General features: G+C 41.0%; 1 protein-coding gene across 1 annotated transcript in view; it reads right to left on the bottom strand.

The window, feature by feature from the left end:
* The window catches only part of kcnk3a (potassium channel, subfamily K, member 3a), a 41692-nt gene that overhangs the window by 10916 nt on the left and 15149 nt on the right, over window positions 1-15627 (bottom strand). The gene's annotated exons all lie outside the window — the stretch shown is intronic.

Genomic DNA, 15627 nt, shown 5'->3' with positions numbered 1-15627 from the left:
TTATATATATCCCAGAAAATCATCCTCGTCATCCTCACTGGCTTCATCTGCAGGGATACGACAGTTTTATTTCCTCTGATCATAACTACTCAAACATTTCTGATGTCCAAAAAACTCAAAAAAACACAAGTGAGCAGACAAAGAGACTTTTTTTTACTAGTCAGGTGGTTTTCAGGACGTTAAAAGTGAGACTTTCCAATCAGACAAGATTCTGTAACTCAAGTTTCAGCATCAACAGAAAGCACACAGTAATATTGAAGAACTGCCAGTTTAACAATTCTACTGACATAAAAAGAAAATACAGTCAGGCATTCGATGAAAGCGTAAACAGTGGATGTGTTGTGTTCTCTGCTAGGCACTGCTCAGAATTTTATGTTTATTTTGGTGATTGGAGAATTTATGTCTGCAGCTAATAAGGTCCAAACTCTGCAAGAACAAAGTCAGCTCTGAAAAGAACCGTTAGTCCTTCTATAACCCAAAAGGTAATGACAATTACTGGTACTTAAATTAATATGTCACTCCTTTAAAACAGTACAGTGTTTAGTTATTGCTGAGTCCAAACAAAAGATAACATGGATGAGATCAAATACTGTCATGCAGGCAGCAGCCAGCCAGACCATGTCAGGAATTAGATTGGTGTTCTAGATAAATAAAAAAAAAAAAAAAACAAAAGTAAGTGCAGCCAGTAGTGTGTCGTCTGTTTACTGTCGGTTCCATCGTCTCGGGTTGGAGAAACTGTGTCAGTGTCTGCACAGCTGAGTTCATTAGGAACTCGAAAAGGGGAAAGTTCACATCTGAACGTCAAACTCATGGCTTCCAGGGAGGTTAATTTGACAAAATACTACATCAACATTCATTTCCTTCCTGAGACTCAAGCAAACGCTCACCATCCTCAGCACAATACTGAATTTACAAGCATAATGTCACTCTTTTGATGGCTGCAGTGGGGGATGTGATTCCTGCTTGTAACGATATGAATTCCCAGAACTGGGAAATATGACTTTCCCAAGTAGTAACTTTCCAAGAGCCCAGCTGGACGGCCGCGTTATGATTCTCTCTGTTCTCTTTTCTCTGTTTCAGGCACACAAACTAAAGCCGCACGTGGCGCCGCACGTGTCCCTCGCCTGCACCGCACGCTGACGTCAGACTTCCCATCCTATTAAGTTGAGGATATTATGACTTCCCGAATTAAAAATGTTGATTTATCCGAGGCTCCCATGTGTACCTCTGCTGTTTGTTATGGCCTTAACCGGCAGAGCAGAAGAGCGATTCAGACTGCCAAAGACCACGACTGTGCCCACACAGGCTCGCTGGCACTCTGCCACTCTGCATACTTCTTCCAGCCCAGCGCTACACTTTACATTTTTTCAAGTGAGGCATGTCTAATGCTTACAAAAACAAAAAAAATCTGTTTTACAAATGAGCTTGAAAAACTGGTGAATACCACTGAAATGAACTACTGGGCTATTTTCACCAACATAACCGTTTGGAAGGTTTCCTTGATGCTTCAAAGTTAAATCTGGGTGTGAAAACCATCAAAAGTGGAACATCGTTTCAGTTGCTGCCTCTTTGAATTATGATGGCTAAGCGGCTGAATGTGGGACTTCCCTAATTTTCAAGTTAAAAGATACAATTTATTCACAGCTTCTGAACAGGTAGTTGCAGACATGATGCCCTTGGAAGCTTGACATCATTTTTTTTTTTTTTTAATTTGGTCTCCTATATCTGTCAAAATGTAAGAAACAAGGAGACTGCAGTAACTTAGAGCATGTGGAAATGTATTCAAATTGAATTCAAAGTGAAAATATTACATTCATGAAGTTATAGGATTGAAAAACATCAACCTTCTACGTAAAGTTTGCAATTGCAGTAATTTTGTCTGACTCTAAATTGCACCTGAATGTACCGTAAATCCTCTAATAATGACCTGTATTCCATTACAAGCCCGTCCAAACCGGTGCGTCTCTGAAGAAATCTCATAAAAGCCGCCTCTAAACACTTTTCTTTTTCTCTGTGAAGCGCTACAGCGCTGTAGTGACAGTAGTTTGTGCTACAGCGCCAGTCCTCCTGGTGGCGACTGTGTGTATTACATGGATCCGGCAAAAATGGTGGAGGGACAGAAAACATTAAACTCGATGTTGAGATTTAATTTTTTCACATCGATTGAAAAAATAAATGAGCTCAGTACATTTTACTGGGTTCAAACTGACACAAAAGATCTTCCTGCTCTTTTTGAAAATTTTTAAAATACAAGTCTCTCTCTTATGCATGCCTCCTTCCATTAAAAGCCTGATGCCAGCTACAGTTGAGAGAAATAAAAGCCCCGGCTACTATAAGAGGATTTATGGTATATTATCCCTGACTTTTGATTGATTTCTCTGCATCACTTTCTCCAACTTGTGGATGAATAAAAAATACCTCAACAAAATTCCTGCAGGTGGCCAGCTGTGAGAGGAAATGTGTCAGGAACAGCCAGAGAGTATAAAGTACTTTATGGGGAGCAGCGTGAGCCTTAAACGGGCGCCGACGCCTTTGTTTGAAGAAGCGGGACACAGCGGCGGACAAACGAGACGTGATGAGCCGTCTGTAGCGTGAACAAACTTAAAGGTCAAACTCTCAGTCACGCAGCTCTACTCCTCCTTTGTTTGAGCTCGGATGAGTGCCCTTCTAGCGTTACATCACTCAGCATCCTCTTTCGCAATGATTTGATGGCACTCAGTCGGAGAATTAATGCGACCAACCTTTTATGATTATCCAACGCGTTGTACATTTGCATAGTGTCGGCGGACGGAAACGTACATCGATTCGCTCTGTTTCTCGCAGATTTCCAGCTCTATCTGAGTGAAGGCTTCACGTCCGACTTCATGGCAGTCAGCGATTCTGTTCTAATGTAGCGCTGCGCCGGTACAAAATGTAACCATCAAATATTTAAAAAGAAAATGACGTGCTTCACCCTTCGCTCCAGTACCTTATTCCAATTAACTGAGTATATTTTAAAATGGAAGGCACATGATGGAAGCTGAGTTAATCATGAAATGCTACACAAAAGGTTGCCTCAGTAAAATTAAACTGTCAGACATTTGTGAGTGTCATTATGAGGTTTCTGATGAGTACGGCAGCGGTTTTTAACATCTGGGATCGGTGGAAGAGGATTTCAGAGGCTTAAACTTTGATATGAAAACACAAAAAGAGACAGATATTAAAATATAAAACATTATTTCTTCATTGTGAATAAACAAATATAATATGTCGTCATGAGGACACTTTTTTTCAGGAATGTGTGATCTGGGGTTTGGGTTCGGTCACTCATCCTCTCATGATTTTAAAAAATGAAGCAGTGAATGAGTAACCACAGAAGTGGCCAGCAGCTACCCGGCTGAGCTGTCTGCCGGCGCTCGCCGCGGCGGCGTGAAGCTATCGTATGTCACGTCACGTGACACAGGAGACGGACGCTGGCACCTGGCTTGACGGCCGCAGGCTATTAAATCAAGTAATGGATCCTATTAGGGCGATACAGGAACCCCAAACTGCATTACCGACAGCCGCAGACCTTCGTCTGCTCACAGAGGATGTTCTCATGTCTGTCTGATGGGTTTTTTTCTTCACTGACAAACAAAAATTAACATGACAGCAAAAAAAAACAAAAAAAAAAAACCTGAGCCAGTTGGTCTCTCGGCAAGCGTTCGACGCTTTGATCGAGATGGCAGGAAAGGCTGTGCAGCTGAACCATAACAATAATGAAGAGACAAAAAGAAACAAATGTCTTTTTAAAAGGCTTTTTTTCCTGTGCAGCTGCTGCATTTCATAAAAATTTTACTTTCCGAGCCAGAAAAGTTCCAGTTCCGCAGGTGTTGGTGTCCCTTCCTAAGGTCACGTTTTCTCCTGCAGTGTTCATCCTTGCTGAAATGACCTTAAAAATCCAGACAGCTGTTTATTCTGCCTTTTGAGCCCAAATCAGTGTATGCACAGTGGCGATACAGGGAAGCGCGGTGGTGCAGCGGTTCGTACGGTCACCCCTCTGCAAAGAGGTCCTGAGTGTGTTTTCATAGAGAGGAACAAAAACAACTAAATAACCCATCATTTCATAGAAAAATCCACCTTCGGTACAGCTCCGCCCAGCTTCCCGTCGAGGGTCGCTGCGGCTGATCTCAGCTGACTATGAGTGAAGGCGCGGTGCGTCTCGGACAGGTCGTCAGTCCGTCAGGACGCAAACGCAGAGAGACAGACGATCGCACACAATCACGATCACCGCTACGGGCAGTTTAGAGTCGCAACTTGTCCTCAAATGCACTTTTAGGGGCTCTGTGAGTTACTCGCAGGGAATACGTCCCAAATCTGCACTGCGACCCAATCCCGGACTCGAACCGCTCCTTCATCAGATGACAACAACTTTGTGAAAACTGTGACAGGGTGACCATCGAGCTTTCCGGTTTGCAGCCTCCGTGTCACCTTGGCGAGGTAACCGCCGCCTCGGGCGGCCCATATGGCTGCGGCAGACAGACGGCGAGCTTCACCTCACCAGATCGCACAGAATCTGCAAATCCAGCCATGCACTTCGTTTTGACCCACATGGAGGACTGCACGATAAAGATTCCGTATTAACATAATCAGGGTTTTCTTTATAAATATTGATGCTGCCTGTTATCACAATTTAAACTTTCTGCAGAAGTTATTACTTTTCTTAGAGAGATAAATTCACTAGACTTAATAACATTTATTCCAATAATCTCTCTGAAACCAAAGGCAATGTCATGGAACATTTGATCCCGACCGGGGGGTGCAGGGCCCTTCTGGGTGGCCGTTAAAGAACCCAGGGGGCCTGGAAGCTTTGCCTTGACTGAAAATGTCAAAATTAGATTTGGACTGTCAAATAAAACCATAATAAAACAACTTCTCTAGTTTAAAGCGGCCTTGAGAAAAGTGCTCCTCCAGGCTGGGAAGGCTCAAAGGACAGCGTGGCAGCGTCTAATACTTCCAGATGTGGAGATCTGTTTAATACCCTTATTTATATGTCAAATCGCAACCTATGACACCTCTGACATCAAGATTAATGGTGAAAACCGAGTTATATTAGTCGATCCATATTAAAAACAAATATCAGCTACATGAGAAAGTCAAAGTCTGCTGCAAGCTTGCAGATTTGACCCTAAATAGCCTGAATTACTTATGTAATCTGAGGTCATCTGAGGTCCTGGCTGATCGCTGCTGTCCACTTTTCAAGGATTTTAAGGTCTCTTTCCCTGAAGCCACAGACGCTTTGAGACTCACAGGCTCAGGAAGACATGACTGACCTCTTCAACAATGCAAAGAGTTGAAATCTGTTATTATTGTTTGCTTTTCTTGCTTTTTGTTGTCGTCACTTTTGCTTTTGGCTGCAGAACAAGTTGTTCCCTCGGAATTGCTGCAGCTGCAAGAACATGACAGGTTTCCACTGAAGATCTTCCCACTTCTTTCCTCAAATGAAAATACATACATATCTAGACAGTCAGTACGAATGAATGAATGAACTCAATGCACCGACAAGTAGTATTCATACTTGTCCAATGAAAAAGAGGTATCGATGCGCCAAGGCTTGACTCGGCAGTCAGAGTCCGAAACCCGTAAAACACAGCATCCAAGAAAAGGTTTGAAGCCTCTTATGAAAAAATACAACTGAAGACATCATGAACTGCTGCGGTTTTAAAAATAAAAGTAAAAATGCGGAGTTCGGTTGTGGCTGGAAACCCTGCTGTTTCCTCTGTACGACTAAATACTTCACAAATGTCTCACTGCTGATGGCTGACACAGAGCTGAGTAACTGAATGCCATAAATGTCACTCACCGTTATTTTTTAATGTTGCAGCGATCGTTCGCTGGTTTACTGCCAAGCCAGTAAAACCAAAGAAAGCATTTAAAAGCTTCTTCTGTATTCAATCTGGATTTTAAATCTGCGGTATTGCCTCATCAGTATGTGTTGTAAGTACGTCTGTTTATGGTCAAAATATTTTTTTTCTGTTAAGTTAGATCATAAGAAGTACTCCGCTGCCCAGAATTGACATCATTTAAGAGTGGTTCTCATATTTAACAGGAAACAGAAAAATAAACTTAAGAAAAAACTACTTCCTGTAACATGGAGGAGGAGTAGGAGATAACAGATGAAGGATGAGGAGGAGGAAGAGGAGGGGAAGAAAAAGGCGAAGATGAAGGGAGGGGAGGAGAAACAGAGGAAGCAGGAGTGTAGAAAGCAGAAGACTGGAGGAAGAGACGGAGGAACTGAGAAGAAAAAGAGAATATGAAGAGGAAAACAAATGGTAGAGAGGTTTTAGTAGGAGAAGAAATAAAGATTGATCAAACAGAAATGACAACTTCAATCAGAAACAGAAGCACAAAATAGAATAAAAACAAAAATTAAATACATTGCGCCGATTGAAACACAGAAAATGCATTTATATGTAATAGATTTGTTAAAGAGAAATGTTTCTGTTTCTATACAAAGCACTGGTGTTATTGTGGCATCACGAAGCTTTTCAATACACCTCTGACCAATCATATTGTTTCGTCACTCACGAGTGTGAATTGCTGTGAACATGAAAAGCCCTGGGTGCTGCTTTCTGCCACCACACATGTGTCACCGCTCAGGGCTGTGATATTCACATCGTTCTGGAAAGAAATAGGTTAGCAGCCTGTTGTTTCAGCCAAGGCTTTTCTCATGGTACTTGTTTTTCTGTTTTTTCAGTTATTTTTTGTTGTTGTTTTTTTATATTAAATGCGTACTCATAAGCGCAAGCTCTGATCACAGCCCTTTGGGGGTAAACACGGCTCACCTATCACTGCTATTGCTTTTATCATTACGCCCCCGGTGGATGACAGTCCGCTTCATCCAGGTCGGCTTGTTGAGAGACTCAACAGATGCTTGAAATAAATTGGAAAGCAAATTCCCCTCAGAGATGTAGCGTAGCCTCGGCGAGCGAGACTCAGCCGGTGCCGCTGGACTGAGTCACTACCAACGCTCGGAGACAGTCGAAAGTCAAAGTGACGCCGCGCCAAATGATTTAACTCCAGCTCTTTTTTTTTCTGAGAGCCAATGACGTGTGACAAAATGACTTCTTTTATTTTAGCAGACATAACAAAAAGACAAGGTTGTTTCTTCAGACTACAAAAGTGTATTCTCCACACTCTCAGATTGACAGAAGGTGTCCCCCAGGGCTCGATTCAGGGCCTCTTTTATTTGTCATTTTTATTCGTCACCTATTTGGGGAGGATTGGGAATAGAAACGAGCTTATGCTGATGAGACTGTCATTTATTGATGTGTTCTCTTGTTGGATCAGGCTGTGCAAAACGCATCAGAAATAATTTAATTTCTAACAAACTGCACTGGCCAGACTTGAAACTGGTTTTAAAAACTGTCAAAATGAGGCATTTATGAACCCTTTGAAAAAGAAATTAATTGGGGAAAACTGTTTATTGACTACCTGCCCTATGCCAGCGAAAACAATATTGTTTGTATATTCAGCTTTAACATCTATTTCCAAAATTCCCTGTATTATTGTACATTTTTTGTTTGTCCTCCTTTGTTTTTTAATTGTAATTATGAGCTGGTTTCATTTCATTGGGACCAACTTGTAGAATTTAATAAATACGATAAGAACATCAGAGTTCAAGAGTACACGCTGTACAAACTGCTGAGGCCACCCCTATGCATGATGGGTAAAGATTTATAAATACATCTTCTTCTTCTTCTTCTTCTTCTTCTTCTTCTTCTTTTTTTGGTACATGCATGTTTTGAGGCAGAAAAGCTGAGGCTACTGAGGCTCCACCATCTCTGGGTGCAGGGGAAGACAGCTCAGCGCTCCGGGCGCAAACTCAACACTCAGCCGGCTGGCATGAATCCCCCAGATCAGAGAGAATTCTCTGTGAAGGGTAGGATTCATGGCACTGTGCGTTCCTCAGGGGGAATCTCTCTGGTGCGACTCTGTGACGACACATCTATGGATATTTCATACCGACAGAGGCTCATTTTAATTCATGTTGGTCTGAAATAGCATTCAATAGAATGAAATTCTGTCTTAAGAGGTTCGTATTGTTCAAGATCGTCAGGTGGGACTCTGGGGGATCCTTTAAGATATGAATCATCGCTTCTTCTTTTTTTTCATAAGAAGTGATTTTATCGGCTTCGACGATACTCGACTCTTAATAGAAACATTTTTTTAAGAAAATACTTCTCTTAAAGTTCTTGATTTAACTGACTGTGACGCAGTGAGCAGGTTATAATTGTAGCTCTAAACAAGGATTCTAATGATCATTGAACGTGGTGCTGATTTCAAACACAACATAGCAATTTCCTTCATCTTTAATCAGCATTTTACTACAAAATTACCTATTTCAAAGATATGAACTCAGTGTGAGTTATATTGCTAAATCTTTGAAGCAATTGAAGACAACAATTTTGCGTTATAACTTCTATGGAAAGTCTCTGGAAAGACATGAATGCTGCTTTTAAAAACAAGTGATAGGTCAGATCACACTAATTAGATAGTAACACAGCCAGAGCTCTGCCTGCTCCGAGGTTCTGGACGTGCACATCAAAGAAACAATAATAACATTTTCCAGAATCGAGAAGAGAGCTGAACTGAGTGTGGAAAATGCCTGAAACTCATCCTGCAGTATTCAAAGCTGTTAAACACAAACCTGTCATCCAATTAAAAGGAAATCTGTTGTTTGTGCCAAACAGGTTGTTGCTACTTGTCGTCAGTTTGCAGTGATTTCCACTGCCAGTAACTGCCAAAAAATCTACCACGAGGAAAACTGTGCTTTCAAATCGGAATAATAAAACCCCTTGCATTAGTTTTCTACCTTTGAAACGTGATGAAATTAATTCCACTGAGTTCCTGTTGGGGCTCAGTGCTGTATCCAGTCACTCTTTGACAAACACAAGCAACTGGGAAGGGAAATGATCGCTTTTCCAGCACATCACTCCTGTGTAAATAGTGTTTAATGCACACAAAACCCGCATTTGAACTCAATTTAAAATCTGATTAAATGTGACAAGGCAAACATTGTTTATCTGGAGCTACTGTGAATTAATGAGAGTGAACTCCATCACAGATTCAGATTAAATAAATTCATTTAGTTGTACATCTGTGGCTGAACGTCATAAAACATCTTGTGTTATGGTAATGGTTACTATGTTTTGCCAGAATATCTTCTAAAGGGTTTTTGGGAGGTCGTACCGGATGGGATGTTGTACGCACGACTGATTAATTGTCTGAGCTGCGTCAGTGCCGGGAATCCCGTCGCAGGACGAGGGCGACGTCACTTCCGAGGAAAAGAACAGGTTGCTCCACTTTACAAGTTCAGTCAGCAGCATGATCGCATCCACGAAAGCTGCTTATGAAACGCCGCCGTTCGTTCTCTAGAGTGGTGTGAACGACATGCGCCGGCTGGAGGAGCTGCCTTCATCCCTGGAAAAATCCCTTGAGGATCATGATATGAATAAAATACGACTGAATAGAATTCTAACTTCAGAACCGCTCTTCACCGTTTCACCTGTTCATCAACAGTAACACGGTCGTTCTCGTTGTTCTTTGTAGCGTCACCACGACATCGTGCCAAAGACCAAATCATTTCCAAGGCAAGCTTCGTAAAGATTGTTGTTTGGAACAGTGGTCGTAGTGTTATCTTTATTAGAAAGTTAAAAGTTAATTCTTTCCTCTCTTTTTGAATATAAACACAACTATTTAGTTTTTCAAATGACTGCTTTAGGAGCTGTATTGTTTTTGATGTCCAGACCACATACGACGTTTTGCGTTCAAAAAGCAGATCGGAATCAGTCCAACTCCTCGAAGGAGTCCGACTTGCTCCTCGGAAACAATTCCAGTCGAATCGACGATCAAACAAAACGACAATCAAAGAAAGGAGTGATTATTGTGATGAACTTTAGCCTGCAGTGTGTCCGTCATTCTCAATCGGAAACACAAGCAGTCATAACAGACAGGGCCGCCTGATGAGAACCGTTCCTGGAATCTCATCCCGACTGTGAGCAGGAGTCTCCAATACCTTTCCTTTTCAGGTCACAGCAGGAGAAACGCGATGGCACCGCTTTATTCACCAGACGGCCGCCGGTTCAGCGCGGGGGCTCACGCCGCGCCGCTCGCTCTCGCAGCGCGTCTTTGTTTTGTGTCAAGAGAAAAAGGATCGAAACGGAGCAAAGACAGAGAACGTGGCTTTTTAGGTCATGTTAAGCGACGTGTGTTGTTCCTCTGTGTCACGGCGGATCGGAGGTTGTCCAAACACTCACAGTCATCAGTGCGCTGTTGTGTTGCGCCGGGTGATATTTTTCAAGATGAAGGTGATGTTTATTTAAACTCCCGCTGCAGTCTGCACGAGACTGCCTAATGCGAATCAGCCCGAGCAGACAGAAGTACTGACAGTCTTCAGGTAGGACAAAAGTCGAGCAAAAGCATCAGTAGTGATTGAACGACCTGAGTTTAAAAGGAAAAACTTGTTATAACAGTGTGAGGTGATAAAATATGCATTTAATAAGCATTTACGTGTGTTCAGCCCCCCATAACATTATAATTAAGAATCTATACATCTATTCATGAGACGCTGTAACTGTAAAGCAGTTTGTCTCTTCAAATCAACTCAGCTGAGAAAAAAAATCTACTTTGGTAATAAAGTTTTCACACATTCACAACAAAGACATGTTGACGATGCATCCTGGGAAAAAAAAGTCTTGATTGCAAACAATCAGTTTTGCTGGCAAACAAATCAGCAAAGATTCTGAAGATTTATTCAATCACCTCCTACCACAGAACTGAACCAGGGAATATTATATTTCATACTTTCTACCTACTTGTTTGATCATTTTCATATTGAATAATGTAAAACGTATTGCATTAACTTCGTATTTCCACTAAGATGTTAATGGAGTGGCCGTGGCCAGCCCTCACTAAACGCTGAGAGGCACGTAATAAGACCGTATTGAATTCCATGATATTATAGGCATTCTTCCAGTCGCAGGAGAAATCTCATTTTCTTCAATTTGAGGCTTTCTTTCATCGTTACGGCTCTGCCTTCTACATGAGGTTCAAAGTATATTTATACTCCTGATGAGAACGTGTAGCGGAGGAGTTCGAGATCTCACAACTGTGTACTATTTTATTTGGTTGAGGTCCAGCCTGCTCCTGCTGGATGATGGACTCTAATAAATACAACATCATGTTGTGTTTAGTGAGTCAGGGCAAGCGTTCAACTTTCCATTGAGGCCGCCGAGCATAAAGCAGACGCACAATAGGTAAACATTGGCCGGCCATGTGAACGCGGCAGAGGCAGCAATGAGAGTCGCTTCCATCAACTTTCTCAGACGAGCCGGGCCACCAAGCCGGCCCGCTCGGCCAATAATAGCCGTGAGTGTTTCAACATGTTCCTCTGCAGGCCCGGTCTGTTTCCGTGTGAAGGCCTGACTCCGACGCTCAAATGATACCATGAACCCTTCATTTCACTGCTTCATTATCCTCCTGAACTCCTTATTGTGAAGCCAATCTTTTTTCACGAGTATAAAGGTTTAAAATGTACAAAAAATGTTAATATGAAATATAGGAATGAACATAAATCTGATCACTATTTTAAACTTAAATATTTATAAGTTATTCAGTTTTTTGAAGTATAGAAAAGTTCTTTTATGGGGTTAATATTAGCACCTGAAGGAGTGTTGAAGAAAGAAATGAGTCTTTGATGAGTTTGTGTTTGTAAATCCTTCCAAAAGCCACTAAAACCCTTGAAATGAATGTTTGCTTTCTTTCTCTGGTTGTTCCATAGTGAATCTATAGAATGAAGCGCTCTGTTTCCCCTGTGGTTCTGCAATATCCTCCCCGATCAATAACTTCATGAAAATAAAGAAACGCATCAGAGCTGTTCCTGTGCTTTATAGTTCAGTTTACAAACAGTAAATGATCACATTGTCTGCTTGAGTAAAAGTGTAATTTCTAATTTGTATTTCTTGCAAACGTTCCTCCACTGTAACTCTGATTCATCAAAGACGAGGCAGTCTGATGAATGAACTGAGGGGAAAGTAAATCCTCCACTAAATCATGTATGCCAGAAAAACAAAGAAACAAATCCTAAATAACAGTAACTAAAGACACTTTGTCACTTTCCACCGCTGTGAATTTAGTCGACTGAGTTTTGATGGTGAACGCTGATGTGACGCAGCTGCGTATGAACCGCATGTGACTGAGCATCAGCGCCCCACACACACACACACACACACACACACACACACACACACACACACACACACACACTGCAGATTCTCTCACATGGCTCTCACTGTAGATTTGGACATGTTGGTCAATTGCCAACTCTGCTCATTTACACATCTTGCGTCTGTGTGAGTGTGTGTGTGTGTGTGTGTGTGTGTGTGTGTGTGTGTGTGTGTGTGTGTGTGTGTGTGTGTGAGAGAGAGAGAGAGAGAGAGAGAGAGATTCAAATTGTTGACGGAATTTGTTCGTATATTAATTCATTAAAATTATACTTAGTATTACTTATTTATTTGGAACCGAGGTAACTCTGTTGTTCAGGTTATTGATTTGTCTCAATAGTGATATTTCTGTACGATGCTTGATTGTACTTGATCACATTCGGTGTTTTGAATATTGTCTGATTTTACTCTTTCATAAGTGCGGTCATCATTTTGCCAACGAGCTGGTAGTAACAACATGTATTTCCAATATTTTCATAATTGTAACTTTAATTGCATTTTTTCACTACTCCCCTTTCCCCTTAAAAGGACCGGCCGTCTTTGTCAATAAGAAAGTGTCCATAATGACTTTATAATTCTTATTTAGGTCAAAAAACCGCTCAAGTCAAATGTGAAACTATTCTTCTCATCTCAAGTTATTAGTTACTTTCTAACTGTATGGAATTGCTTCGTCAATAACAGGTATTTATTAAGATCACCAGAGAAAACATTATGCAGTCTACCAATAACCAGGGTTGGGAGGGTTACTTTTAAATTGTAATCCGGTACAATTACAAGTTACTTGTCAAAAAATGTAATCAGTAACTTACTCTAATTACTTCAATTAAAAAGTAACGTACCAGATTACTTTTAGTTACTTTTAGATTACTTCACCAGCAAACAAAAGATAAAGACAAATACGATGTGTCGTCCTCACAGTGTATTGACAACAACTCTACACAGAAAACACTAAATGCTCTGAGTGTTCTGAACTCTGCTGAACTCTGTGTTCAGCCCCAATTAATAACTGCGGTAAAGCCATCCCTCCGTGAAAAAAACGAAGTGCCGCGGTGCGCGCTTACACTAGGCATTACGGTAAGAGCGCAGGCAGGCACATGTCACTGTATAACTGGATTTGTAAATATAAAAAATCCCTCTGATATCCACAAACCCTTTCACCTCAGGCTGGCAGTAGACCTTCCCACGATGTAACTCACCAAACTTCAGAGCAATCTGATGTGGCTTTTTAAAACTAAAAGCCCTCCAAAAACACCACTTCTAGGATAATACTTACCCTCATTTCAAAAAATCACATAAAAAAATCCCTCTGATATCCACAAACCATTTCACCTCAGGATCACAGTAGACCATCCCACGATGTCACTCCACAAATTTCAGAGCAATCTGATGTTGCATTTCAAAGTAAGAGTCCTCCAAAAACATCACTTCTGGGATTATACCTACCCTCATTTCAAAAAATCATATAAAAAAATCCCTCTGATATCCACGAACCATTTCACCTCAGGCTGACAGTAGACCATCCCACGATGTCACTCACCAAACTTCAGAGCAATCTGATGTTGCATTTCAAAGTAAGAGCCCTCCAAAAGCATCCATTCTGCGATTTTTTCTCACCAATTTCAAAAAATCATATAAAAAAATCCTTCTGATATCCACAAACCATTTCACCTCAGGATGACAGTAGACAATCCCATGATATCAGTTCCTACACTTTAGAGCAATCTGATGTGGTATTTCAAAATAAGAGACCTCCAAAAACATCAATTCTGCGATTTTTTCTCACTAAATTCAAAAAATCATATAAAAAAATCCCTCTGATATCCACAAACCATTTCACCTCAGGCTGACAGTAGACCATCCCACGATGTCACTCACCAAACTTCAGAGCAATCTGATGTTGCATTTCAAAGTAAGAGCCCTCCAAAAACATCACTTCTGCGATTTTTTCTCACTAACTTCAAAAAATCATATAAAAAAATCCCTCTTATATCCACAAACCATTTCACCTCAGGATCACAGTAGACCATCCCACGATGTCACTCCACAAATTTCAGAGCAATCTGATGTTGCATTTCAAAGTAAGAGTCCTCCAAAAACATCACTTCTGGGATTATACCTACCCTCATTTCAAAAAATCATATAAAAAAATCCCTCTGATATCCACGAACCATTTCACCTCAGGCTGACAGTAGACCATCCCACGATGTCACTCACCAAACTTCAGAGCAATCTGATGTTGCATTTCAAAGTAAGAGCCCTCCAAAAGCATCCATTCTGCGATTTTTTCTCACCAATTTCAAAAAATCATATAAAAAAATCCTTCTGATATCCACAAACCATTTCACCTCAGGATGACAGTAGACAATCCCATGATATCAGTTCCTACACTTTAGAGCAATCTGATGTGGTATTTCAAAATAAGAGACCTCCAAAAACATCAATTCTGCGATTTTTTCTCACTAAATTCAAAAAATCATATAAAAAAATCCCTCTGATATCCACAAACCATTTCACCTCAGGCTGACAGTAGACCATCCCACGATGTCACTCACCAAACTTCAGAGCAATCTGATGTTGCATTTCAAAGTAAGAGCCCTCCAAAAACATCACTTCTGCGATTTTTTCTCACTAACTTCAAAAAATCATATAAAAAAATCCCTCTGATATCCACAAACCATTTCACCTCAGGATCACAGTAGACCATCCCACGATGTCACTCCACAAATTTCAGAGCAATCTGATGTTGCATTTCAAAGTAAGAGTCCTCCAAAAACATCACTTCTGGGATTATACCTACCCTCATTTCAAAAAATCATATAAAAAAATCCCTCTGATATCCACGAACCATTTCACCTCAGGCTGACAGTAGACCATCCCACGATGTCACTCACCAAACTTCAGAGCAATCTGATGTTGCATTTCAAAGTAAGAGCCCTCCAAAAACATCCATTCTGAGATTTTTTTCTGACTAACTTCAAAAAATCATATAAAAAAATCCCTCTGATATCCACGAACCATTTCACCTCAGCCTGACAGTAGACCATCCCACGATGTCACTCACCAAACTTCAGAGCAATCTGATGTTGCATTTCAAAGTAAGAGCCCTCCAAAAACATCCATTCTGAGATTCTTTTCTGACTAACTTCAAAAAATCATATAAAAAAATCCCTCTGATATCCACAAACCATTTCACCTCAGGCTGACAGCAGACCATCCCTGGAGGTCACTCACCTATTTTCAAAACAATCTGATGTGGCATTTCAAAATAAGAGCCCCCCAAAAATGTCATACCTGGGATTAAATTTACCCTAAATTAAAAAATTCATATAAAAAAATCCTTCTGATATCCACAAACCATTTCACCTCAGGCTGACAGTAGACCATC

Source organism: Salarias fasciatus, chromosome 15 (genome assembly GCF_902148845.1).
Source record: "Salarias fasciatus chromosome 15, fSalaFa1.1, whole genome shotgun sequence".
Taxonomy (NCBI): domain Eukaryota; kingdom Metazoa; phylum Chordata; class Actinopteri; order Blenniiformes; family Blenniidae; genus Salarias; species Salarias fasciatus.
This window is presented reverse-complemented; position numbering and strand designations above follow the sequence as displayed.